The following is a 26,796-nucleotide window of genomic DNA, read 5'->3' as shown; positions in this document are numbered from 1 at the left end:
GATGGCTGTTATTGTAGGCAAACTCCACCAAAGGTAGATGCTGCCGCCAAGAACCGCCAAAGTCTAACACACACAGTCGAAGCATATCCTCGATGGTCTGGATGGTCCTCTCTGACTGTCCATCAGTCTGTGGGTGGAAAGCAGTGCTAAACTCTAATCTCGTGCCCATCGCACTCTGCAGACTTTGCCAAAATCTAGAGGTAAACTGAGGTCCTCTATCTGAAACTATCGACACGGGAACACCATGTAATCTCACTATCTCATCCAGATAGACCTGTGCCAACTTATCCACAGAATAGGTACTCCGAACTGCAAGAAAATGAGCAGATTTTGTGAGTCTGTCTACAATCACCCATATAGAGTCTATCCTGTTGGACGCTGCTGGTAAACCCACTACAAAATCCATGGCTATATTCTCCCATTTCCACTCTGGAATCGGCAATGGGTTAAGCATTCCTGCTGGTTTCTGATGCTCTAGTTTCACCCTCTGGCAAACTGCACAAGCTGTCACAAACTACGCCACTTCTTTCTTCATGGCTGGCCACCAATAGACCCTTTTCAGATCCTGATACATCTTGGTGGCTCCTGGGTGAACACTATATCTTGCATTATGAGCTTCCCTCATAATGTCTTCCTTCACACTGCTCCTATCTGGTACACAAAGTCGACTCCCATAACGGAGGATCCCTTTGCTATCAAATCTAAACTCTGCACTGTTGCCTGACTGAACAGTCCTGGCAATCTTCATCAACGCAGGGTCCTCATGCTGTCTCTGAGCTATCTGCTCCAGAAACACAGGTGTCACTCTCATCTGTGCTATCAACGCACCTGTACCAGACAACTCTAACTGTAACCCCTCTTCTAAGAGCGTGTAAAGCTCCATCACAACTGGTCTCCGCTCTGCTGCTATATGGGATAAACTGCCTAGTGACTTCCGGCTAAGGGCGTCTGCCACAACATTCGCCTTACCCGGATGATACTGGATCTTACAATCATAATCACTGAGCAATTCTACCCCATCTCCTCTGCCTCAAATTCAGCTCTCTTTGACTCAAGATGTACTGTAAATTCTTGTGATCAGTGAAGATCTCGCATTTCACCCCGTAGAGGTAATGCCGCCACATCTTAAGTGCAAAGATAACTGCTGCCATCTCTAGGTCATGGGTAGGGTAATTCAACTCGTGCTTCTTCAACTGTCTAGAAGCATAAGCTATCACCCTATCACTCTGCATCAAAACACAGCCCAATCCCACTCGAGATGCATCACAGAACACTGTGAAATCCTTATTACTCACAGGCAGAGCTAGCACTGGTGCTGTTGTCCATCTCTTTTTGAGCTCTTCAAAGCTCTCTTCACATTGGTCTGACCAGAAAAACTTCTGGTTCTTCTGAGTCAATTTGGTCATAGGAGCCGCTATCTTTGAGAAGTTCTGAACGAACCTCCTGTAGTAACCTGCCAGTCCCAGAAAGCTTTTAATCTCAGTCACTGTCGTGGGTCTGGGCCAGTTAGCTACAACCTCTATCTTCTTGGGGTCTACCTCAATACCTTCTGCTGATACCACGTGTCCCAAGAAGGCAATGCTCCTCAACCAAAACTCACACTTCGAGAACTTGGCATACAAACCATGCTCTCTCAGTGTCTGTAGAACTATCCTCAGATGCTGGGCATACTCCTCTGCATCTCTGGAATACACTAAAATATCATCGATGAAAACAATGACAAAGTGATCCAGAAACTCACTGAAAACTCTGTTCATGAGATCCATGAATGCTGCAGGGGCGTTAGTCAACCCGAACGGCATCACTAAGAACTCATAATGCCCATATCTAGTCCTGAAAGCTGTCATAGGCACATCTGCCTCTCTGACTCTCAGCTGATGATACCCGGATCTCAGATCTATTTTCGAAAAACAACCTGCTTCAGCTAGCTGGTCAAAGAGATCATCAATCCGAGGTAGCGGATATCTATTCTTGATAGTGACCTTGTTCAACTGTCTGTAGTCGATACAAAGTCTAAGGGATCCATCCTTCTTTCTGACAAAGAGCACTGGAGCACCCCAAGGTGAGGTACTAGGGCGGATGAAACCCTTATCTACCAAGTCCTGCAACTGTTCTTTCAACTCTTTTAACTCTGTTGGTGCCATCCTGTAGGGAGGAATAGAGATAGGTCTGGTACCTAGCAGCAATTCAATTTCAAACCCTATCTCCCTATCAGGTGGGAGTCCTGGTAAATCGTCTGGGAACACATCGAGAAACTCTCGAACTACTGGTACTGTGGCTGGTTCCCTAACCTGACTGTCTAGCTCTCTCACATGAGCTAGAAACCCCTGACAACCCCTCCTAAGCAAACGACGAGCCTGAAGGGCTGAAATCATACCTCTGGGTCTACCTCTCCTGTCTCCTCTGAAGACACACTCTGACCCATCCTGGTCTCTGAGACTCACTAGCTTCTCTCTACAGTCCAAAGTAGCACTATATGCAGATAGCCAATCCATCCCTAGAATGACATCAAAATCTGTCAAGTCTAGAACCACAAGGTCAGCTGGAAGGCATCTACCCTCTATGAACACTGGACTGAAACGACAGACTGACACTGCCACTGATGGGTCACATTTAGGTCCACTGACCCAGAGAGGATACTCTAACTCAGAACTGATCAAACCCAATCTCTCCATGGCTCTCGATGCAATAAAGGAATGAGAAGCACCGGGGTCCATCAAAGCATACACATCTGAACACCCAATGATGAGATTACCTGACACCACTGTGTTCGATGTGTTAGCCTCCTCCTGTGTCACAGTGAAAATCCGTGCTGGGGCTACCGGATTTCCACCTCGGGAACCTGCTGCTGAAGTAGAGGCTGCCCCTCTCCCTCTACCTCTGCCACTACTCTGAGGCATGACTGGAGCTGCTGGCTGAACAACTGGCTGTACCACACTGCCTGAACTCATCTGCTGGGATGGTGCAAATGTCACCTGAGGACAATTCCGAGCAATATGCCCTTCCTGTCCACAGCGAAAACAAGCTGTAGATCCCAACTGACAAACTCCTCCATGTGGTTTTCCGCATCTTCTGCAGACTGGAGCTGTGCCAGAGCTTGAGCCACTACCTATTCCCAGACCTGACTTTACTTTACTCCAGAACTTATTCTTTGTTCCTTTTGCTCTATCCCATCTCTTGCTGCCTGATGAAGTGCCTCCACTGGGGGCCTTAGAACCCGAAGCCTGTGCCTTTGACTGTTTCTGAATATTGGCACTAGCTTCCATTTTCCTGGCTGCGTCCACTATAGTGTGGAAACTCTCCTTTTCGGCTGGAAGAATCAAGGAAGCATACCTGGGATGCAATCTCATAGTATATCTCCTTGCCTTCTTCTGATCAGTCTCATAGGCTTGACCCACGTACTGAAGCAAATCCAGAAACTTATCTGTGAATTCATCAACACTCATCTCATCTGTCTATCTCAACTGTTCAAACTCTATTACTTTCATCTCCCTGGAACTATCAGGAAAAGCCCACCCGGCAAACTCATTGGCGAACTCTCCCCATGACATGCTGTCCATTCTCGGCTCCACATAATTCTTAAACCATTCTCTGGCTTTCTTACATTTTAATGTGAAACCTGCCATCTCAATGGCTCTCCTATCATCTGCTCCCAATTCACTAGTGATCATCCTAACTGCTCTGAGGTCATCAAATGGATCATCTCCCGTGTTGTATTTATGAGCATCCAATTTCAAGTACTCCGTCATTTGCACTTTATCTCCAGATGAGCTAGGTTGATGTCTGTCAACAGGGGCTACTGGTTCTGGTGGTGGTACTGGTTCATTTGGCTCTGGGTGTGCTGCACTTGGATGGGTAGGGGAAGATGGATACATAGGATATGGTGGATAGTACGGAGGATAAGGCATATATGGCATGTAAGAAGGATATGGCACAAAACTAGAGTACTCCGACATACCTCCCATCGGATACTCTGGATAGCCAAAACCTGAGGTCTGCGCACCTCCCTGCGACTCTCCCATACCTTCCTCAAATCTGCCTATACCCATGCTGTCATCTCTAGACTGATCAATCTCCATAGCTTCCCTCCTTTCCTCTGATCTTTCTCCCCTAACTGTTACTCTTCTGCTCTCGTCTACAGACCTTCTAGGGTCTATTGACGTACCTTCCCTGCTAGATCTCTGAGACCTTGCCCTCGGCAATGCAGGAGGACGAGCAGCTGGTCTCTCACTCTCTGGTGGGACTCCAGTCAATCGAGCTGATCGACGAGTTCCTCTCATCTTTACTCTCTGGAAACACAACATATAAGATAGCACTTTAGCACATAAACATCAATAAAACACATGCATAACTCATGGTATATCACAGATAGGACTCAAAACCCTATCCTAGTGGACATGATTTCTTATTGTGCTTGACCACTCTCTATGAGCCCGACATTGTCTCTATAGGTCCGATCATGTGAACCTAGGGCTCTGATACCAATCTGTAACGACCCCAAAATGGACCGTCACCGGTGCTAGGATTCAGGTCGGCTTAAGGCCGCCAGAACCCGTAGCAAGCCTGCTATACTCTCTGCGTACCTGTAAAACTCATACATGATCATACATTTTCTGTGAAAAATAAAAATTCTTTTCTCTGTACCAAGGCTTAACCTGTACATGCACTCTCTTTGTACTCTGTACTCTGTACTCTGTACTCTGTACTCTGTATTCTGTACTCTGTACTCTGTACTCTGTACCCCTGACTAGAGCTTGCTCTAGATGGGTTAACTCATACCTGTTAAGCCTGGTTTTTCACATACAGTAAAACATATATACATATCCAGATCATGTACAACACATACAGCACTAAGTCAAGCACATTTCTAACTTTACTATTACAAATCTCTTTACTCTTTCTGTACCCTGCTGGACTGTCCCTGTACACTGTACACTGAACCTGCAAAACTGGGGTTAAGGGAGTGGGATGAGCTCTATAGCCCAGTGAGTAGAACAGTAAAACATCTCAGTAAAACATGCTCTCATGGAATGCGTCATAACACAGACAAACCACATCAAGAGTAAACCTGTCACCACATAGTCCCAGTAACTCTGTGCCAGAGCGTAGAATCGAGCACCTGGTCTTCCTGTCATATATGTATATGTGTATATAACACCTCTGTACTTACCATTGCCAGGGCGTAGTCAAAGGCTCCTGGACTTTGCTATACCTGCCAGGGCGTAGTCAAAGGCTCCTGGACTTGCTATACCTGCCAGGGCGTAGTCAAAGGCTCCTGGACTTCCTGTCTGCGACTATGGGATCATTCAGCATTTACCCACATCAACAAATAACGATGCAATGCAACATATTCGTGAATACTAATGTAATCAACCTATGGCAAAATCATGATGCATGGGATATGCTAAAACATTCCATTGTGCAAGTTAAAAGAGTTAAGTTTAGTTCCACTCACCTCTGGCTAACTGGACTGACTGACTCTGCAGGCTCTGAAAACGCTGGGTAGTACTCACTGCTGCTCTCTCTGGTTCCTCTGGTCTGTATAGGTACAGATAAACTCAAATGAGGGACCAAACTAACTGCTGACCAACTCTATTAAACTTCCCAAGACTCCCCTTAAACTCACTCTAAACCTCATGCAAAGCATGCAAAGGAAAGCTGGACAGAACACTTTCGGCGGCAGGTTCGGCGGCCGAAAGTCTTCTCCAGAGACGAAACTCAAGCACCTTCGGCGGCCGAATCTCAAGCTTCGGTGGCCGAACCCTTTCGGGGGCAAGTTTCGGGGGCCAAAAGGCATTCCAGAGACGAAAGTCTCTAACCTTCGGTGGCACCTTCGGCGGCCGAATCCCCCAAACAGAGCCGAACATGCAAAACTCGCGGGGGCAAGCTGTGGCAGCCTAAGCCACCATGCAAGAGGTTCGGCGGCCGAATGAACCTTCGGCTGCCGAACCTGAGTTCATCCAGAACTTAGCCCCGACGGCAAACAAACTCCTCCATCCTTTTTGTAACGACCCCAAAATGGACCGTCACCGGCGCTAGGATTCAGGTCGGCTTAAGGCCGCTAGAACCCGTAGCAAGCCTGCTATACTCTCTGTGTACCTGTAAAACTCATACATGATCATACATTTTCTGTGAAAAATAAAAATTCTTTTCTCTGTACCAAGGCTTAACCTGTGCATGCACTATCTCTGTACTCTGTACTCTGTACTCTGTACTCTGTACCCCTGACTAGAGCTTGCTCTAGATGGGTTAACTCATACCTGTTAAGCCTGGTTTTTCACATACAGAAAAACATATATACATATCCAGATCATGTACACAACATACATCACTAAGTCAAGCACATGTCTAACTTTAGACACACAATTATTACATCTCTTTAATATTACATGTCCACTCTAGGCTATGACAAATCTCTTTACTCTTTCCGTACTCTGCTGGACTGTCCCTGTACACTGTATACTGAACCTGCAAAACTGGGGTTAAGGGAGTGGGATGAGCTCTATAGCCCAGTGAGTAGAACAGTAAAACATCTCAGTAAAACATGCTCTCATGGAATGCGTCATAACACAGACAAACCACATCAAGAGTAAACCTGTCACCACATAGTCCCAGTAACTCTGTGCCAGGGCGTAGAATCGAGCACCTGGTCTTCCTGTCATATATGTATATGTGTATATAACACCTCTGTACTTACCATTGCCAGGGCGTAGTCAAAGGCTCCTGGTCTTTACTATAACTGCCAGGGCGTAGTCAAAGGCTCCTGGTCTTTACTATACCTGCCAGGGCATAGTCAAAGGCTCCTGGACTTCCTGTCTGAGACTATTGGATCATTTAGCATTCACCCACATCAACAAATAACTATGCAATGCAACATATTTGTGGATACTAATGCAATCAACCTATGGCATAATCATAATGCATGAGATATGCTAAAACATTCCATTAGTCAATTAAAAGAGTTAAGTTTAGTTCCACTCACCTCTGGCTAACTGGACTGACTGACTCTGCAGGCTCTGAAAACGCTGGGCAGTACTCACTGCTGCTCTCTCTGGTTCCTCTGGTCTGTATAGGTACAGATAAACTCAAATGAGGGACCAAACTAGCTTATGACCAACTCTATTAAACTTCCCAAGACTCCCCTTAAACTCACTCTAAACCTCATGCAAAGCATGCAAAAGAAGGCTGGACAGAACACTTTCGGCGGCAGGTTCGGCGGCCGAAAGTCCTCTCCAGAGACGAAACTCAAGCACCTTCGGCGGCCGAATCTCAAGCTTCGGCGGCCGAACCCTTTCGGGGGCATGTTTCGGGGGCCAAAACACACTCCAGAGATGAAAGTCTCTAACCTTCGGCGGCACCTTCGGCGGCCGAAACTCCCAAACAGAGCCGAACCTCAAAAACACTCGTGGGCAAGCTGTGGCAGCCAAAGCCACCATGCAAGGGGTTCGGCGGCCGAATGCTCCTTCGGCTGCCGAACCTGAGTTCTTCAAGAACTCAGCCCCGATGACCACCTAGCTCCTCCTTCCACTCAACTTCTCAAAACATGCATATTTCCACTCCTCAACACACATATACTCAAGTATATGCTCATAGGGGTCCAAAACTACCTAAAAACCCCAACAAACAAATCAAACATAACACATAATCATGCTTACAGGCATAAATCACCAAAAACATCATTTAAAACCTAAGCATGCATCTCTAACCAAACCTCCACAAAACGTCTGGAAAACCTTATAATAAGTTCAAGATCTTCACTTACCTCCTGTAAACAAGAAGATGAACGATCTGAACAAAGAAAAGGGATCAACCCTTCTTCAAACTCATTAAACTCAAAAACTTAGCTTTTAGTTTCAAAATCTTCAACTCCTTTGAAAAACAACACAAATTCTGCATGAGTAGCTAAAAACTTGCAGATAAGTCATAGAAGACGTGGCCAAGCTTCTGGCAACAAGTTGGTGATAACACCTGTCCAAAATGCTGACTAAGGAATGCACATTAGTTGACTGAGCAACTCAGCTTCGGCTGCCGAATCGCATGCAAAACCATGCAACATTCGGGGGCCGAACTTGAACTTCGGAAGCCGAACATTGGGCACTTTCGGCGGCCGAACTTGGCTCATCTGCCTTGGTTCATTTCAGCTCAAAACTTAGTTCCATTTAACTTAAAAACATTAAAACACATCACAACACTTAGTAAAACATAAATCCTACCCTTTTCTAGAATTTCGACACCCTGGATTCCACTGGACAACAGGAATTCCGGTGCCGGATTCTAACCGGGTATTACACTTTCAATCTCTCAAAACATGCACACTCAACTCCTCAACACACATATACTCATGTATATGTACAAAGGGGTCCAAAACTCTGAGACCTTGCCCTCGGCAATGCAGGAGGAGTTGAGTGTGCATGTTTTGAGAGATTGAAAGTGTAATACCCGGTTAGAATCCGGCACCGGAATTCCTGTTGTCCGGTGGAATCCGGGGTGTCGGAATTCTAGAAAAGGGTAGGATTTATGTTTTACTAAGTGTTGTGATGTGTTTTAATGTTTTTAAGTTAAATGGAACTAAGTTTTGAGCTGAAATGAACCAAGGCAGATGAGCCAAGTTCGGCCGCCGAAGGTAAGTTTGGCCGCCGAAAGTGCCCAATGTTCGGCTTTCGAAGTTCAAGTTCGGCCCCCAAATGTTGCATGGTTTTGCATGCGATTCGGCAGCCGAAGCTGAGTTGCTCAGTCAGCTAATGTGCATTCCTTAGTCAGCATTTTGGACAGGTGTTATCACCAACTTGTTGCCAGAAGCTTGGCCACGTCTTCTATGACTTATCTGCAAGTTTTTAGCTACTCATGCAGAATTTGTGTTGTTTTTCAAAGGAGTTGAAGATTTTGAAACTAAAAGCTAAGTTTTTGAGTTTAATGAGTTTGAAGAAGGGTTGATCCCCTTTCTTTGTTCAGATCGTTCATCTTCTTGTTTACAGGAGGTAAGTGAAGATCTTGAACTTATTATAAGGTTTTCCAGACGTTTTGTGGAGGTTTGGTTAGAGATGCATGCTTAGGTTTTAAATGATGTTTTTGGTGATTTATGCTTGTAAGCATGATTATGTGTTATGTTTGCTTTGTTTGTTGGGGTTTTTAGGTAGTTTTGGACCCCTATGAGCATATACTTGAGTATATGTGTGTTGAGGAGTGGAAATATGCATGTTTTGAGAAGTTGAGGGGAAGGAGGAGCTAGGTGGTCATCGGGGCTGAGTTCTTGAAGAACTCAGGTTCGGCAGCCGAAGGAGCATTCGGCCGCCGAACCCCTTGCATGGTGGCTTTGGCTGCCACAGCTTGCCCCCGAGTGTTTTTGAAGTTCGGCTCTGTTTGGGAGTTTCGGCCGCCGAAGGTGCCGCCGAAGGTTAGAGACTTTCGTCTCTGGAGTGTGTTTTGGCCCCCGAAACATGCCCCCGAAAGGGTTCGGCCGCCGAAGCTTGAGATTCGGCCGCCGAAGGTGCTTGAGTTTTGTCTCTGGAGAGGACTTTCGGCCGCCGAACCTGCCGCCGAAAGTGTTCTGTCCAGCCTTCTTTTGCATGCTTTGCATGAGGTTTAGAGTGAGTTTAAGGGGAGTCTTGGGAAGTTTAATAGAGTTGGTCATAAGCTAGTTTGGTCCCTCATTTGAGTTTATCTGTACCTATACAGACCAGAGGAACCAGAGAGAGCAGCAGTGAGTACTGCCCAGCGTTTTCAGAGCCTGCAGAGTCAGTCAGTCCAGTTAGCCAGAGGTGAGTGGAACTAAACCATAGTGGACAAGGTCCTGATAAGTTCCTGGATATCTATTCTTGATAGTGACCTTGTTCAACTGTCTGTAGTCGATACAAAGTCTGAGGGATCCATCCTTCTTTCGAACAAAAAGTACTGGAGCACCCCAAGGTGAGGTACTAGGGCGGATGAAACCCTTATCTACCAAGCCCTGCAACTGGTCTTTTAACTCTTTTAACTCTGCTGGTGCCATCCTGTAGGGAGGAATAGAGATAGGTCGAGTACCTGGCAGCAATTCAATTTCAAACCCTATCTCCCTATCAGGTGGGAGTCCTGGTAAATCGTCTGGGAACACATCGAGAAACTCTCGGACTACTGGTACTGTGGCTGGTTCCCTAACCTGACTGTCTAGCTCTCTCACATGAGCTAGAAACCCCTGACAACCCCTCCTAAGCAAACGACGAGCCTGAAGGGCTGAAATCAAACCTCTGGGTGTACCTCTCCTGTCTCCTCGGAAGACACATTCTGACCCATCCTGGTCTCTGAGACTCACTATCTTCTCTCTACAGTCCAAAGTCGCACTATATGTAGATAACCAATCCATCCCTAGAATGACATCAAAATCCGTCAAATCTAGAACCACAAGGTCAGCTGGAAGGTATCTACCCTCTATAAACACTGGACTGAAACGACAGACTGACACTGCCACTGATGGGTCACATTTAGGTCCACTGACCCAGAGAGGATACTCTAACTCAGAACTGATCAACCCCAATCTCTCTATGGCTCTCGAAGCAATAAAGGAATGAGAAGCACCGGGGTCCATCAAAGCATACACATCTGAACACCCAATGATGAGATTACCTGACACCACTGTGTTCGACGTGTTAGCCTCCTCCTGTGTCACAGTGAAAATCCGTGCTGGGGCTACCGGATTTCCACCTCGGGAACCTGCTGCTGAAGTAGAGGCTGCCCCTCTCCCTCTACCTCTGCCACTACTCTGAGGCATGACTGGAGCTGCTGGCTGAACAACTGGCTGTACCACACTGCCTGAACTCATCTGCTGGGATGGTGCAAATGTCACCTGAGGACAATTCCGAGCAATATGCCCTTCCTGTCCACAGCGAAAACAAGCTGTAGATCCCAACTGACAAACTCCTCCATGTGGTTTTCCGCATCTTCTGCAGACTGGAGCTGTGCCAGAGCTTGAGCCACTACCTATTCCCAGACCTGAATTTACTTTACTCCAGAACTTATTCTTTGTTCCTTTTGCTCTATCCCATCTCTTGCTGCCTGATGAAGCGCCTTCACTGGGGGCCTTAGAACCCGAAGCCTGTGCCTTTGACTGTTTCTGAATATTGGCACTAGCTTCCATTTTCCTGGCTGCGTCCACTATGGTGTGGAAAGTCTCCTTTTCTGCTGGAAGAATCAAGGAAGAATACCTGGGATGCAATCTCATAGTATATCTCCTTGCCTTCTTCTGATCAGTATCATAGGCTTGACCCACGTACTGAAGCAAATCCAGGAACTTATCTGTGAATTCATCAACACTCATCTCATCTGTCTGTCTCAACTGTTCAAACTCTATTACTTTCATCTCCCTGGAACTATCAGGAAAAGCCCACCCGGCAAACTCATTGGCGAACTCTCCCCATGACATGCTGTCCATTCTCGGCTCCACATAATTCTTAAACCATTCTCTGGCTTTCTTGCATTTGAATGTGAAACCTGCCATCTCAATGGCTCTCCTATCATCTGCTCCCAATTCACTAGTGATCATCCTAACTGCTCTGAGGTAATCAAATGGATCATCTCCCGTGTTGTATTTAGGAGCATCCAATTTCAAGTACTCCGTCATTTGTACCTTACCTCCAGAGGAGCTAGGGTGCTGTCTATCCACAGGGGCTACTGGTTCTGGTGGTGGTACTGGTTCATTTGGCTCTGGGTGTGCTGCACTTGGATGGGTAGGGGAAGATGGATACATAGGATATGGTGGATAGTACGGAGGATAAGGCATATATGGCATGTAAGAAGGATATGGCACAAAACTAGAGTACTCCGACATACCTCCCATCGGATACTCTGGATAGCCAAAACCTGAGGTCTGCGCACCTCCCTGCGACTCTCCCATACCTTCCTCAAATCTGCCTATACCCATGCTGTCATCTCTAGACTGATCACTCTCCATAGCTTCCCTCCTTTCCTCTGATCTTTCTCCCCTAACTGTTCCTCTTCTGCTCTCGTCTACAGACCTTCTAGGGTCTATTGACGTACCTTCCCTGCTAGATCTCTGAGACCTTGCCCTCGGCAATGCAGGAGGACGAGCAGCTGGTCTCTCACTCTCTAGTGGGACTCCAGTCAATCGAGCTGATCGACGAGTTCCTCGCATCTCAACTCTCTGAAAAAACAGCACATACCATAGCATATCAGCACATAAACATATATCTCAAACATAAAACACATGCATATGCATCTCATAACATCAATAGACAGGACTCCACATCCTATCCTAGTGGACATGATTTCCTATTGTGCTTGACCAGCTGTAACCTCTATGAGCCCGACACTCTCTCTATAGGTCCGATCATATGAACCTAGGGCTCTGATACCAATCTGTAACGACCCCAAAATGGACCGTCACCGGCGCTAGGATTCAGGGACCAGCTAGCTGGAGCAGGTTGTTTCTCGAAAATAGATCTAAGATCCGGGTATCATCAGTTGAGAGTCAGAGAGGCAGATGTGCCTAAGACAGCTTTCCGGACCAGATATGGGCATTCTGAGTTCTTAGTGATGCCGTTCGGGTTGACTAACGCCCCTGCAGCATTCATGGATCTCATGAACAGAGTTTTCAGTGAGTTTCTGGATCACTTTGTCATTGTTTTCATCGATGATATTTTAGTGTATTCCAGAGATGCAGAGGAGCATGCCCAGCATCTGAGGATAGTTTTGTAGACACTGAGAGAGCATGGTTTATATGCCAAGTTCTCGAAGTGTGAGTTTTGGTTGAGGAGCATTTCCTTCTTGGGACATGTGGTATCAACAGAGGGTATTGAGGTAGACCCCAAGAAGATAGAAGCTGTAGCTAACTGGCCCAGACCCACTACAGTGACTGAGATTAAAAGCTTTCTGGGACTGGCAGGTTACTACAGGAGGTTCGTTTAGAACTTCTCGAAGATAGCAGCTCCTATGACCAAACTGACTCAAAAGAACCAGAAGTTTATCTGGTCAGACCAGTGTGAAGAGAGCTTTGAGGAGCTCACGAAGAGATTGACCACAGCACCAGTGTTAGCTCTGCCTGTTAGTAATGAGGATTTCACAGTGTTCTGTGATGCATCTCGAGTGGGATTGGGTTGTGTTCTGATGCAGCAGGATAGGGTGATTGCTTATACTTCTAGACAGTTAAAGAAGCACGAGTTAAATTACCCCACCCATGACTTAGAGATGGCAGCAGTTATCTTTGCCCTTAAGATGTGGCGGCATTATCTCTATGGGGTGAAATGCGAGATCTTTACTGATCACAAAAGTTTACAGTACATCTTAAGCCAGAAAAAACTGAATTTGAGACAGAGAAGATGGGTAGAATTGCTTAGTGATTATGATTGTAAGATCCAGTATCATCCGGGTAAGGCGAATGTTGTGGCAGACGCCCTAAGCCGGAAGTCACTAGGCAGTTTATCTCATATAGCAGCAGAGCGGAGACCAGTAGTGATGGAGCTTTATAAGCTCATTGAGGAGGGGTTACAGTTAGAGTTATCTGGTACAGGTGCGTTGATAGCACAGATGAGAGTGACACCAGTGTTTCTGAAGCAGATAGCTCAGAGACAGCACGAGGACCCTGAGTTGATGAAAATTGCCAGGACTGTTCAGTCAGGCCACAGTGCAGAGTTTAGATTTGATAGCCAGGGGATCCTTCGCTATGGGAGTCGACTTTGTGTACCAGATAGTAGCGGTCTGAAAGAGGATATTATGAGAGAAGCTCATAATACGAGATATAGTGTTCACCCAGGAGCCACCAAGATGTATCGGGATTTGAAAAGAGTGTATTGGTGGCCAGCCATGAAGAAAGAAGTGGCGCAGTTTGTGACAGCCTGTGAGACTTGTCAGCGGGTGAAATTAGAACATCAGAAGCCAGCTGGAATGCTTAACCCACTGCCGATTCCAGAATGGAAATGGGAAAACATAGCTATGGATTTTGTAGTGGGCTTACCAGCAGCGTCCAACAGGATAGACTCTATATGGGTGATTGTGGACAGACTCACGAAATCTGCTCATTTCATTCCAGTTAGGAGTAACTATTCTGTGGATAAGTTGGCACAAGTTTATCTGGATGAGATAGTGAGATTGCATGGAGTTCCAGTGTCTATAGTTTCAGATTCAAAACATGCATATTTCCACTCCTCAACACACATATACTCAAGTATATGCTCATAGGGGTCCAAAACTACCTAAAAACCCCAACAAACAAATCAAACATAACACATAATCATGCTTACAAGCATAAATCACCAAAAACATCATTTAAAACCTAAGCATGCATCTCTAACCAAACCTCCACAAAACGTCTGGAAAACCTTATAATAAGTTCAAGATCTTCACTTACCTCCTGTAAACAAGAAGATGAACGATCTGAACAAAGAAAAGGGATCAACCCTTCTTCAAACTCATTAAACTCAAAAACTTAGCTTTTAGTTTCAAAATCTTCAACTCCTTTGAAAAACAACACAAATTCTGCATGAGTAGCTAAAAACTTGCAGATAAGTCATAGAAGACGTGGCCAAGCTTCTGGCAACAAGTTGGTGATAACACCTGTCCAAAATGCTGACTAAGGAATGCACATTAGCTGACTGAGCAACTCAGCTTCGGCTGCCGAATCGCATGCAAAACCATGCAACATTCGGGGGCCGAACTTGAACTTCGGAAGCCGAACATTGGGCACTTTCGGCGGCCGAACTTACCTTCGGCAGCCGAACTTGGCTCATCTGCCTTGGTTCATTTCAGCTCAAAACTTAGTTCCATTTAACTTAAAAACATTAAAACACATCACAACACTTAGTAAAACATAAATCCTACCCTTTTCTAGAATTTCGACACCCCGGATTCCACCGGACAACAGGAATTCCGGTGCCGGATTCTAACCGGGTATTACACTTTCAATCTCTCAAAACATGCACACTCAACTCCTCAACACACATATACTCATGTATATGTACAAAGGGGTCCAAAACTACCTAAAAACCCCAACAAACACAGCAAACATAACACATAATCATGCTTACAAGCTAAACCATCAAAAAACACCCTTTGTCACCTAAGCATGCATCTCTACCCAAACCTTCATAAAACTTCTGTAAAACAGTAAAACATGTTCAAGATCTTCACTTACCTCTTGTAAACACGAAGATGAACGATCTGAACAAAGAAAACTTCAAACTCATAAAAACTCTAACCTAAGCTTTTTCACTTCAAAACCTTCAAAAACTTTTGAAAACCAACACACACTCTGCATGAGCTGGGCTTGCAAATAAAGCATGGGAGACGTGGCCAATCTTCTGTACAGGGTTTGGAGCCAACACCTGTCCAAAATGCTGACTAAGGATTGCACAAGAGCTGGCTGAGCAACTCAGCTTCGGCTGCCGAATCGCATGCAAAACCATGCAACATTCGGGGGCCGAACCTGAACTGCGGAAGCCGAACATTGGGCACTTTCGGCGGCCGAACTTACCTTCGGCGGCCGAACTTGGCAAAAGTCTCCATAGACTTTTCTCTTCCAACCTCAACCCAACTCAAATCCATTTAACTAAAACCCTTAACATACATCATACCACTGTAGGAAAAAATAAATCCTACCCTCCTATAGAATTTCCGACACCCCGGATTCCACCGGACGACAGGAATTCTGGTGCTGAATTCTAGCCGGGTATTACACCTCACTTATGCTTTCGGGGGCCTAAAGCACTCCCGAAGTGCATGCATGTTCGGCGGCCGAACTTGAGGTTCGGCGGCCGAACCTGAGTTTTCCTCCAAGGCTATTTTCATGTAAAAACTCATTTCTTTCATGCTTAAAACATAAAACACATTAAAACATTTTATGAAAACATAGTTTTACCCTTCTAGAGGTCTCTGACACCCGAGATTCCACCGGACGGTAGGAATTCCGATACCGGAGTCTAGCCGGGTATTATATTCTCCCCCCCTTAAGAACATTCGTCCCCGAATGTTCACCAACTAACACATAGCATGGCATAAACAAAACATACATACAAGCACATGAACTCACAAGGAACTAACCTTAGAAAAGATAAGGGTATTGCTGGAGCATGGACTCCCGTGTCTCCCAAGTGCACTCTTCCATATTGTGGTGGTTCCACAGAACTTTCACCATCAGAATTTCCTTGTTTCTCAGCTTCCTGATCTGGGTGTCTATGATCCGTACTGGCTGCTCAACATAGGTGAGATCCTCTTGGATCTCCACATCAGGCTCACTAAGAACCTTGCCCGGATCTGACACAAACTTCCTCAACATGGAAACATGGAAAACTGGATGGATTCTCTCCATAGAAGCAGGTAAATCCAGCTTGTACGACACATTCCCAATCTTTTGCAAGATTTCAAAGGGTCCGATGTATCGTGGGGCTAGTTTACCTTTCTTCCCAAAGCGAACCACTCCTTTCATAGGAGACACCTTGAGCAATACCAGATCCCCCTCCTGAAACTCTACTTGCCTTCTGCGGATGTCTGCATAACTCTTCTGTCTGCTTGCAGCAGTCTTGATCCTTTCTCTGATTATGGGTACTACCCTGCTGGTAATCTCTACTAGCTCAGGCCCTGCCAAGGCCTTTTCTCCAACTTCTTCCCAGCAAACAGGTGATCTGCACTTCCTCCCATACAAAGCTTCATATGGAGCCATCCCGATGCTAGCATGATGGCTGTTATTGTAGGCAAACTCCACCAAAGGTAGATGCTGCCTCCAAGAACCGCCAAAGTCCAGCACGCACATTCTGAGCATATCCTCTATTGTCTGGATGGTCCTTTCTGATTGTTCGTCCGTCTGTGGATGGAAAGTAGTGCTAAAATTCAACCTGGTACCCATGGCATTCTGCAGACTCCGTCAAAATTTGGAGGTGAACTGGGGCCCTCTATCGGACACTATTGAAACATGAACCCCATGCAGCCTGACGATCTCATCAACATACACCTGCGCCAACTTGTCCACAGAATAGCCACTCCTGACAGGGATGAAGTGAGCAGATTTGGTGAGTCTGTCCACAATCACCCATATGGAGTCCAATCTGTTGGACGTCGCCGGTAACCCCACTACGAAGTCCATAGCTATATTTTCCCATTTCCACTCTAGAATAGGTAGCGGGTTAAGCATTCCAGCCGGCTTCTGATGTTCCAGCTTCACCCTCTGACACACTTCGCAGGCTGACACAAATTGTGCCACTTCTCTCTTCATAGCTGGCCACCAATAAACTTTCTTCAGATCTTGGTACATTTTGGTGGCTCCAGGGTGAACGCTGTATCTTGCATTATGAGCCTCTCTCATAATGTCTCCCTTTAGCCCTATGTCATCTGGTACACATAATCGACTCCCATAGCGGAGGATCCCCTTGTTGTCGAATCTGAACTCACTATCCTTGCCTGACTGAATAGTCCTGGCAATCTTCACTAACTCTGGATCCTCATGCTGTTTCTGAGCCACCTGCTCCAGAAACATGGGTGCCACTCTCATCTGGGCTACCAAAGCACCTGCACCAGACAACTCCAACTGTAGACCCTCATTCATGAGCTCGAAGAACTCCCTCACTACTGGCCTCCTCTCAGCCGATATGTGGGACAAACTGCCGAGTGATTTCCGGCTTAAGGCGTCTGCCACAACATTCGCCTTACCCGGATGGTATTGAATCTTGCAATCATAGTCACTCAGCAGCTCCACCCATCTTCTCTGTCTCAAGTTCAAATCTCTTTGACTCAGGATGTACTGCAGGCTCTTATGATCCGTAAAGATCTCACATTTAACCCCATAGAGGTAGTGCCTCCACATCTTGAGTGCAAAGATTACTGCTGCCATCTCCAGGTCATGTGTGGGGTAATTCAACTCATGCTTCTTCAGCTGTCTAGAAGCATAAGCAATCACCCTTTCATTCTGCATTAACACACAACCCAATCCCACATGGGACGCATCACAATAGACTGAGAAGTCTTCATCACTAGATGGCAGAGCTAACACTGGTGCTGAAGTTAACCTCTTCTTAAGCTCTTCAAAACTCTCTTCGCATTGGTCGGTCCATACAAACTTCTGATTCTTCCTGGTTAACCTGGTCAGAGGAGCTGCAATCTTGGAGAAATCCTGGACAAATCTCCTGTAGTAACCTACCAAACCCAAGAAACTCCTGATCTCTGTCACTGAAGTGGGTCTAGGCCAGTTAGCCACATCTTCTACCTTCTTGGGGTCTACCTCAATTCCATTTTCCGACACCACATGCCCCAAGAATGAAATGCTCCTCAGCCAGAACTCACACTTAGAGAACTTGGCATACAAGCCATGCTCCCTCAGGGTCTGTAGAACCAACCTCAGATGATGGGCATGCTCCTCTGCATTCCTGGAATACACCAAGATATCATCTATGAAGACAATAACGAAGTGATCCAGGTACTGGCTAAACACTCTGTTCATGAGATCTATGAATGCTGCAGGGGCATTGGTTAACCCGAACGTCATTACAAGGAACTCAAAATGCCCATATCTAGTCCTGAAAGCCGTCTTTGGCACATCCTCATCTCTGATCCTCAGTTGATGGTACCCGGACCTCAGATCTATTTTGGAGAAACAACCCGCTCCGGCTAGCTGGTCGAATAGATCATCGATCCTTGGCAAAGGGTACTTATTCTTGGTAGTGACTTTGTTCAACTGCCTGTAGTCGATACAAAGTCTAAGGGATCCATCCTTCTTTCTCACAAATAGAACTGGAGCACCCCAAGGTGAGGTACTCGGTCGGATGAAGCACCTTTCTACCAGCTCTTGCAACTGCTCTTTCAATTCCTTCAATTCGGCTGGAGCCATCCTGTAGGGAGGGATAGAGATCGGTCGGGTTCCAGGCATCAATTCTATCTCGAACTCTATCTCCCTAGTAGGTGGTAAACCTGGCAGCTCGTCTGGGAACACATCTAAGAACTCTCTGACCACTGGCACCGAGGCGGGCTCTCTAACCTGACTGCTAAGCTCTCTCACATGAGCCAAATACCTCTGACATCCCTTCCTAAGCAACCTACAAGCCTGAAGAGCTGATATCAGACCTCTAGGTGTACCCCTCCTGTCTCCCCTGAAGACAACCTCTGACCCATCCTGACCTCTGAACCTGACTACCTTGTCCCTGCAGTCCAAGGTAGCACTATGGGTAGATAACCAGTCCATTCCTAGAATGACGTCAAAATCAGTCAAATCTAGAACCACCAGGTCGGCGGACAAGCATCTTCCCTCAACAAACACTGGGCTGCACTGGCAGACTGACTCTGCCACTGATGGATCACACTTGGATCCACTGACCCAGAGAGGGCACTCTAACCCAGAGACCATTAATCCTAACCTCTAAACGGCTCTTAGTGCAATAAAAGAATGAGATGCACCAGGGTCCATCAAGGCATACACATCTGAACAACCAATGACTAAGTTACCTGCCACCATGGTGTTAGATGCATCTGCCTCCTGCTGAGTCATCGTGAAGATTCGTGTTGGAGCTGATGGACCTTCACCTCTGAAACCCGCTGAAGAAGAGGCTGACCCTCTCCCTCTGCCTCTGCCACTGGCCTGAGTCGTGGCTGGAGCTGCTGGCTGCGCTACACTACCTGAAGCTGTCTGCTGGGACTGTGCCCCAAAAGCTGCCCTAGGACACTCCCGTGCCATGTGTCCCTCTTGCCCGCATCTGAAGCAGGCTGTCGTCCCAACCAGACAAACTCCCTTGTGCGGCTTTCCACACTTCTTGCATACTGCATTATCCGCACCAGAGCTTGAGCCACACCCTAGTCCCAGACTGGACTTGATCTTGTTCCAGAACTTGTTCTTCTTAGGCTTCCTAATAGTGTTACTCCACCTTTTGCTACCTGAAGCTGCTGCACTCAGAGAAGAAGAGCCTGAGGTCTTAGAACCAGAGGGCTGTGCCACTGACTATTTAACTGTCCCCTAAATGATGGCACTGGCCTCCATCTTCCGGGCCATATCCACTATGGCATGGAAGCTCTCCCTATCTGCTGACTGGATCAGGGAGGAATATCTGGAGTGGAGTTTCCGGATATACCTCCTTGACTTTTTCTGGTCTGAGTCAAGATTTTGCCCTGCAAATGGCAACAGCTCCAAGAATCGGTCTGTGAACTCATCCACACTCATATCATCAGTCTGCCTCAACTGTTCAAATTCTATCATCTTCAATTCCCTTGAGCTATCAGGGAAAGCCCATCCTGCAAACTCGTTTGCAAACTCTTCCCAAGACATGCTGTCCACCCTCGGGTTCACATAATTCTTAAACCACTCTCGGGCCTTCTTACATTTGAGTGTGAACCCAGCCATCTGAATGGCTCTATTGTCATCAGCCCCAATCTCATCTGTGATCACCTTAACCCTTTCAAGATACACAAACGGGTCATCCCCTTTTTCATACTGAGGAGCACCCAACTTCATATAGTCGGTCATCTTGACCTTGCTCCCACCAGATGAGCTAGGCTTAGGTACTGGGGTTTTTGGTACTGTGGTTTCTGCTGGTAGAGGAGGAGGTACAGCATCCCCTGGGGTAGGGTTTGCTGGATTTGGATAGTAAGGTGGAGGTGGGTACATGGGATACTGTAACGACCCGAAAATCGGACCGCTACCGGCACTAGGATCCGGGTCGACTTAAGGCCTCCGGGACCCGTAGCAAGCCTAACATACATCCTGTGAACCTGATTAATCCCATACATGATCAACAACATACATAAAAATTAAAACTTTCCTTTCATTCATTTTCTCATACACCAAACTCAACCTGTGCATGCACTGAACATAGCCATAATCATAAACTTAACCCCTCTGTGGGATCTCATCAATGCCCCCAATGGGTGGCATAACATGTGTTGAGTTGGTTTACATAAGCAGTATAAAACATCTAAGATCATGTATTAAAAGGGATTACAATATACTATGGTCAAGCACACTTCTAACATCCTCAAACATCAATACAATACATATCTATACTGTACTTTTACATTACATCTTTCTACGATTTATCATGTCCACCTTCTAGCTATTACATGCATAAGACTTCATTACTCTTGCTGACCTCCTGGTCTACCCTGTACCTGCAAGCCTGGGGTTAAGGGAGAGGGGTGAGCTACAAGAGCCCAGTGAGCAGAATAATAAAACATTTGAAATATATGATAACATGAAATGCATCACATCACAGCTAATCACATCAAGGATGAATTTGTCACCAATAGTCCTCTACATGGTCCAACTGTGCCAGGGGCGTAGAATGGGCCTCACTGGTCTTTCTCTTACATAATCATAACATAGCATGACATAACATTCCATAATGCCAGGGGCGTAGAATGGGCCTCACTGGTCTTTCTCTTACATAGTGCCAGGGGCGTAGAATGGGCCTCACTGGTCTTTCGTACCGTATCATCATTATATCATAACATACGAGGACTAAAGGATCATTCAACATTCATCCACATCATCAACATATTATGCAATGCAACATATTCGTGATTTCTAATGCAAACAACCTAAAATATCTCATGGCATTCATGATGCGTGAATCATGCTAAAACGGGCTTATTTATTTAAAAGCATAAGAGTTATTCCACTCACCTCTAGCTGAAGCTCTACTGACTCAGAAGCAGCTGAACTCACTGCTGGGGTCCTCGGTTCCTCGGGTCCGAACCTACACAGGTGGACTCAAATGAGGGACCAACCAAACATGAACATAACTCTAAACTACTCCCCAAAAACCCCTAGAACATCATGAAACAATCATGCAAAACATGTAAAAGAAGGCTGGACAGGGCACTTTCGGCGACAGGTTCGGCGGCCGAAAGTCCCTCCAGAGCCGAAAGTCAGGCAGGTTCGGCGGCACCTTCGGCGGCCGAAACTCCCAGACAGAGGCGAAACTCCCAGACAGAGGCAAAACTCATGCATGTTCAGCCGCACTTTCGGCGGCCGAAACTCCCAGACAGAGACGAAAGTCTCCTTTCGGGGGCAAGCTTCGGCAACCAAAGGCTGCCTCCACAAGAGGGTTCGGCGGCCGAAAGTCCTTTCGGCTGCCGAACTTGGTTTCTCCCGAAGGGCAGAAACTTGGTTCAAACATGCACAAATGCCTCAAACTCATGCCATCATGCATTTTGCTCAACCAAAACATGCATACAAGCTCCTAGGGGTCTCAAACTACCTTAAACCCCAACTACAACACATCAAGCAACACAAATCCAACATACATTGCTCAAAACATAACATAAACTCAAAAACCTAACTATAAGCTAAACATGCATTCTACCCCAAAGATCTTCATAAAACTTACTTAAAACATAATGTAAGCTAGAGATCGACTCTTACCTCTTGAAGATCGAGAGTAGAGGCGACCTAACTTGGAGTTGGGAGAGATTTAGCTCCTTGGGCCTCCAAGTCCAAAACTTGCTCAAAACTTGAAAATCTTCAAAGGAAAGCAAAAACTTGTGAAAATCTTGAAAGATCTGAAGGAAAAGACTCAAGATTGGTGAGGGACAGCGGAGAACTCACCTTGGCCGACAATGGGGAGAAAAGCTCGCCCGTTTTCGGCTAAGGGACCCTTTTATAGTGGCTGGCCAGGCCACGTTCGGGGGCCGAACGTGCCTCCGCATGCATGCCATGTTCGGCAGCCGAACTTGAGGTTCGGCGGCCGAACCTGGGCTTCCCTCACTTATGCCTTCGGGGGCCTAAGGCTCACCCGAAATGTATGCATGTTCGGCGGCCGAACTCTGAGTTTCGGCGGCCGAACCTGAGTTTCTTCCAAGGGTGTTTTTATTCAAAAACTCATTTCCTCTTTACTTAAAATCATCAAAAACATTAAAACATTTCATGAAAACATGGTTTTACCCTTCTAGAGGTCTCCGACATCCGAGATTCCACCGGACGGTAGGAATTCCGATACCGGAGTCTAGCCGGGTATTACAGATACTGTGGGTATGGTGGGTAGTAAGATGGGTATGGCATGTGAGATGGGTAAGGATTAAAGCTGGGGTAATCCGATGTACCTCCCATCGAATACCCGGGGTTTTGAGAAAAAGGTGGGTAGTGAGGTGGCTGAACAAATCCCGAGGCCTGGGTGCCTCCTTGGGACTCTCCCATTCCCTCTTCCGACATGCTCACTCCTAAACTGCCATCCCTCCTTTGGTCCACATCCATCTCATCCCCCATATCCTCTGACATTCCCCCCTGAACTGTTCCCCTCACTGATCTGCTTCTACCCAGATCCAAAGACCTTCTAGGGTCTCTTACTGCTCTTTCTCTGCTAGACCTGCTTGACATTGCCCTAGGCAATGCAGGAGGACGGGCACTCGTGCCCTCATCCTCAGGTGGTACTCCAGTCAATCTTGCTGATCGACGAGTTCCTGTCATCCTGTTTTCTGAAAAACAGCGCACATCACAAAAACATTAGCATCAAATGGTTCATGTGGAAACACATGAACCCGCATCACAAACATATCATTCATATCATAGCATTAATGCACATGTATATAATCATGGCATTTCACATCATCATACAAGACAGGACTCCACATCCTATCCTAGTGGACATGACCTTTCCTATTGTGCTTGACCTTCTATAACATCTATGAGCCCGACACTCTAGGTCCGACCATATAAACCTTGGGCTCTGATACCATTCTGTAACGACCCGAAAATCGGATCGCTACCGGAGCTAGGATCCAGGTCGGCTTAAGGCCTCCGAGACCCGTAGCAAGCCTGACATACAATCTGTAAACCTGTTTAATCCCATACATGATCAAGAACATACATAAAAATTTGAACTTTTCTTTACATTCATTCGTTCACCAAACTCAACATAGTTATAAACATTAACTCCTCTTTGGAGTCCCAACAGTGCCCCAATGGGGTGACATCATATATATAGAGTTTGGTTACAAAAGCATCATAATACATAGATCATGTTTACAAAAGGGATTACTATACAAACTCGGTCAAGCACAATTTCTAACTTCAATCTCATAATCAATATTTACATAACATAACTATTCATAACTTTACATCATTATACAATTTGTCATGTCCACATTCTATCTATCACAACTCAAGACTTCATTCACCTTGACTTCTCTGTCTAGCCTGTACCTGCAACCCTGGGGGATTAGGGAAAAAGGGGTGAGCTACTAGAGCCCAGTGAGCAGAATAATAAAACATTTAAATCATATGCTATAATGGAATGCAACACATCACAGACAAATCACATCACGGATGGTATTGTCACCAAGAGTCCTCTACATTCCAAAGTGCCGGGACGTAGAATGGGTCAACCGGTCTTTCTCTTAACATAGCATAACATAACATTCCAATGTGCCAGGGACGTAGAATGGGTACAACCTGGACTTTCTCTTACATAGTGCCAGGGACGTAGAATGGGTACAACCTGGACTTCCGTACCATACCGTATCATATCACATCGCATCATAACGAGGACTAAGGATCATCCAATAACCATCCACATCATCATCAAATTATGCAATGCAACATATTCGTGAATTCTAATGCAAACAACCTAGAATATCACATATCATTCGTGATGCATGAACATGCTCAAATTTATATTGATTTGCTTTTAAAACATAAGTGTTTATTCTACTCACCTCAACTAGCTCCGACAATGATTGAAGCAGCTGATTCACTGCTGGGGTCCTCGGTTCCTCGGGTCTGAACCTACACAGGTGGACTCAAATGAGGGACCAAACAACTAGAACATAACTCTAAAAACATCCCCCAAAAACCCTCTAAAACACCTCAAAACATCCATGCAAAAACATGCAAAGGAAGGCTGAATAGGGCACTTTCGGCGGCAGGTTCGGCGGCCGAAAGTCCCTCCAGAGCCGAAAGTCAGGCAAGTTCGGCGGCACCTTCGGCGGCCGAAACTCCCAAACAGAGACGAAACTCATGCATGTTCGGCGGCACTTTCGGCGGCCGAAACTGCCCTCCAGAGACAAAAGTCCTCTTTCGGGGGTAGGCTTCGGCAGCTGAAAGGCTGGCCTCCTAGGCAGGTTCGGCGGCCGAAAGTCCTTCGGCTGCCGAACCTGGTTTCTGCCAAAGGGCAGAAACTTGGTTCTTCATGCACATTTGCCTCCCAAAACCATCCAAACATGCATTTTTCCTAATCTACAATATACATACTCAAGCATACAAGTTCCTAGGGGTTTCAAACTATCTTATACCCCATCTACAACACATCAAACATCCACATTGTCCAAAAACATAACATGAACCCATAAACCTAACCATAAGCTAAAAATGCATTCTGCCCCATAGATCTACTTAAAACTTACTTAAAACATGCCATAAGCTCAAGATCGGCCCTTACCTCTTGAAGATCGAGAGAAGAACGACCCTAGCTCAGAAAATGGGAGAGAGAGAGTTCCTTGAACCTCCAAGCTCCAAAACTTGCTCAAATGTTCAAAACCTTCAAAACAAGGTTGCAAACTCATAAAAATCATGAAGAATGGAAGGAAGAAACTCAAGATCGGTGAGGGACGGCAGAGAGCTCACCTTGGCCGAAAATGGGGAGAAAAGCTCGCCCGTTTTCGGCTAAGGGACCCCTTTATAGGTGGCTGGCCAGGCCACGTTCGGGAGTCGAAAGTGCCTCCGCATGCATGCCATGTTCGGCGGCCGAACTTGAGGTTTGGCGGCCGAACCTGGACTTCTCTCACTTATGCTTTCGGGGGCCTAAAGCACTCCCGAAGTGCATGCATGTTCGGCGGCCGAACTTGAGGTTCGGCGGCCGAACCTGAGTTTTCCTCCAAGGCTATTTTCCTGTAAAAACTCATTTCTTTCATGCTTAAAACATAAAACACATTAAAACATTTTATGAAAACATAGTTTTACCCTTCTAGAGGTCTCCGACACCCGAGATTCCACCGGAAGGTAGGAATTCCGATACCGGAGTCTAGCTGGGTATTATATTCTTAATGTTGTAAATAGATTAAACTTTAGAAGCGTCTCCTACGATTATCCAGGAACTAGAACAAGCTAATGAGAATCTCTTAGCTAGTTTAAAATTTAAGGAATAATTAGATATCTGAAATTTCTTTCAGATATCTATAACTGATTTATCAATAATTAATTGCAAATTATTTTTATATCAGTGATCAACCAATAATACTGAAACTAAGATTATTCCTTTGACTGAATAATTCTCATCTTGATTCTTTGTCTTAAATTCAATTGCTTATTTCTTTGAATTATTTTTATTTATTTTCAGTTCTCTACATTCAAAACCCCCTCTATTTTATTTTATTTTATTTTTATTTTTATTTTTTATTCATCCAAAAGAATTAATTTACTTACTAGTCTCTGTGGGATCGACCCTACTTACTATTATTATAAGTTTTATTTTAAGCAGAAATTTATTTTTGGTGGTTTCGACGCCTATCAAATTTTGGTGCCATTGTCGAGGACTGATTTTAAATTATTTTATTAATTCTTTTTGAATGACACATTCTAATCTTGCAGGCAGACTCGAGTTCAATCTAGAAATTGAAAAAATCGTGAATAAGCTGAGAAAAGAGGCCAAACAGCAAAACAAGGATATTTCATCATCCAACACTAACGATCAGGTGCAGGTCGCTATTAAGGAACAGATCGCTGTTGAAGAACAGGTTGTCGTTGAAGAAGAGATTGCCGTTGAAGAATAGATTACTATCGAAGAACAGGTCGTGGGCATGGAAGAAACAACATCTAACCCAAAAGAAAAGATGGTTGAAGAGCAAACAATATAGGATGTTGACAATACTGATGATCCTCAACCCCTTTGTATCACCTATCCTGCACTA

This window comes from Manihot esculenta, chromosome 17, assembly GCF_001659605.2.
Source record: "Manihot esculenta cultivar AM560-2 chromosome 17, M.esculenta_v8, whole genome shotgun sequence".
Classification (NCBI taxonomy): Eukaryota; Viridiplantae; Streptophyta; class Magnoliopsida; order Malpighiales; family Euphorbiaceae; genus Manihot; species Manihot esculenta.
Note: the sequence above shows the minus strand (reverse complement) of the source record.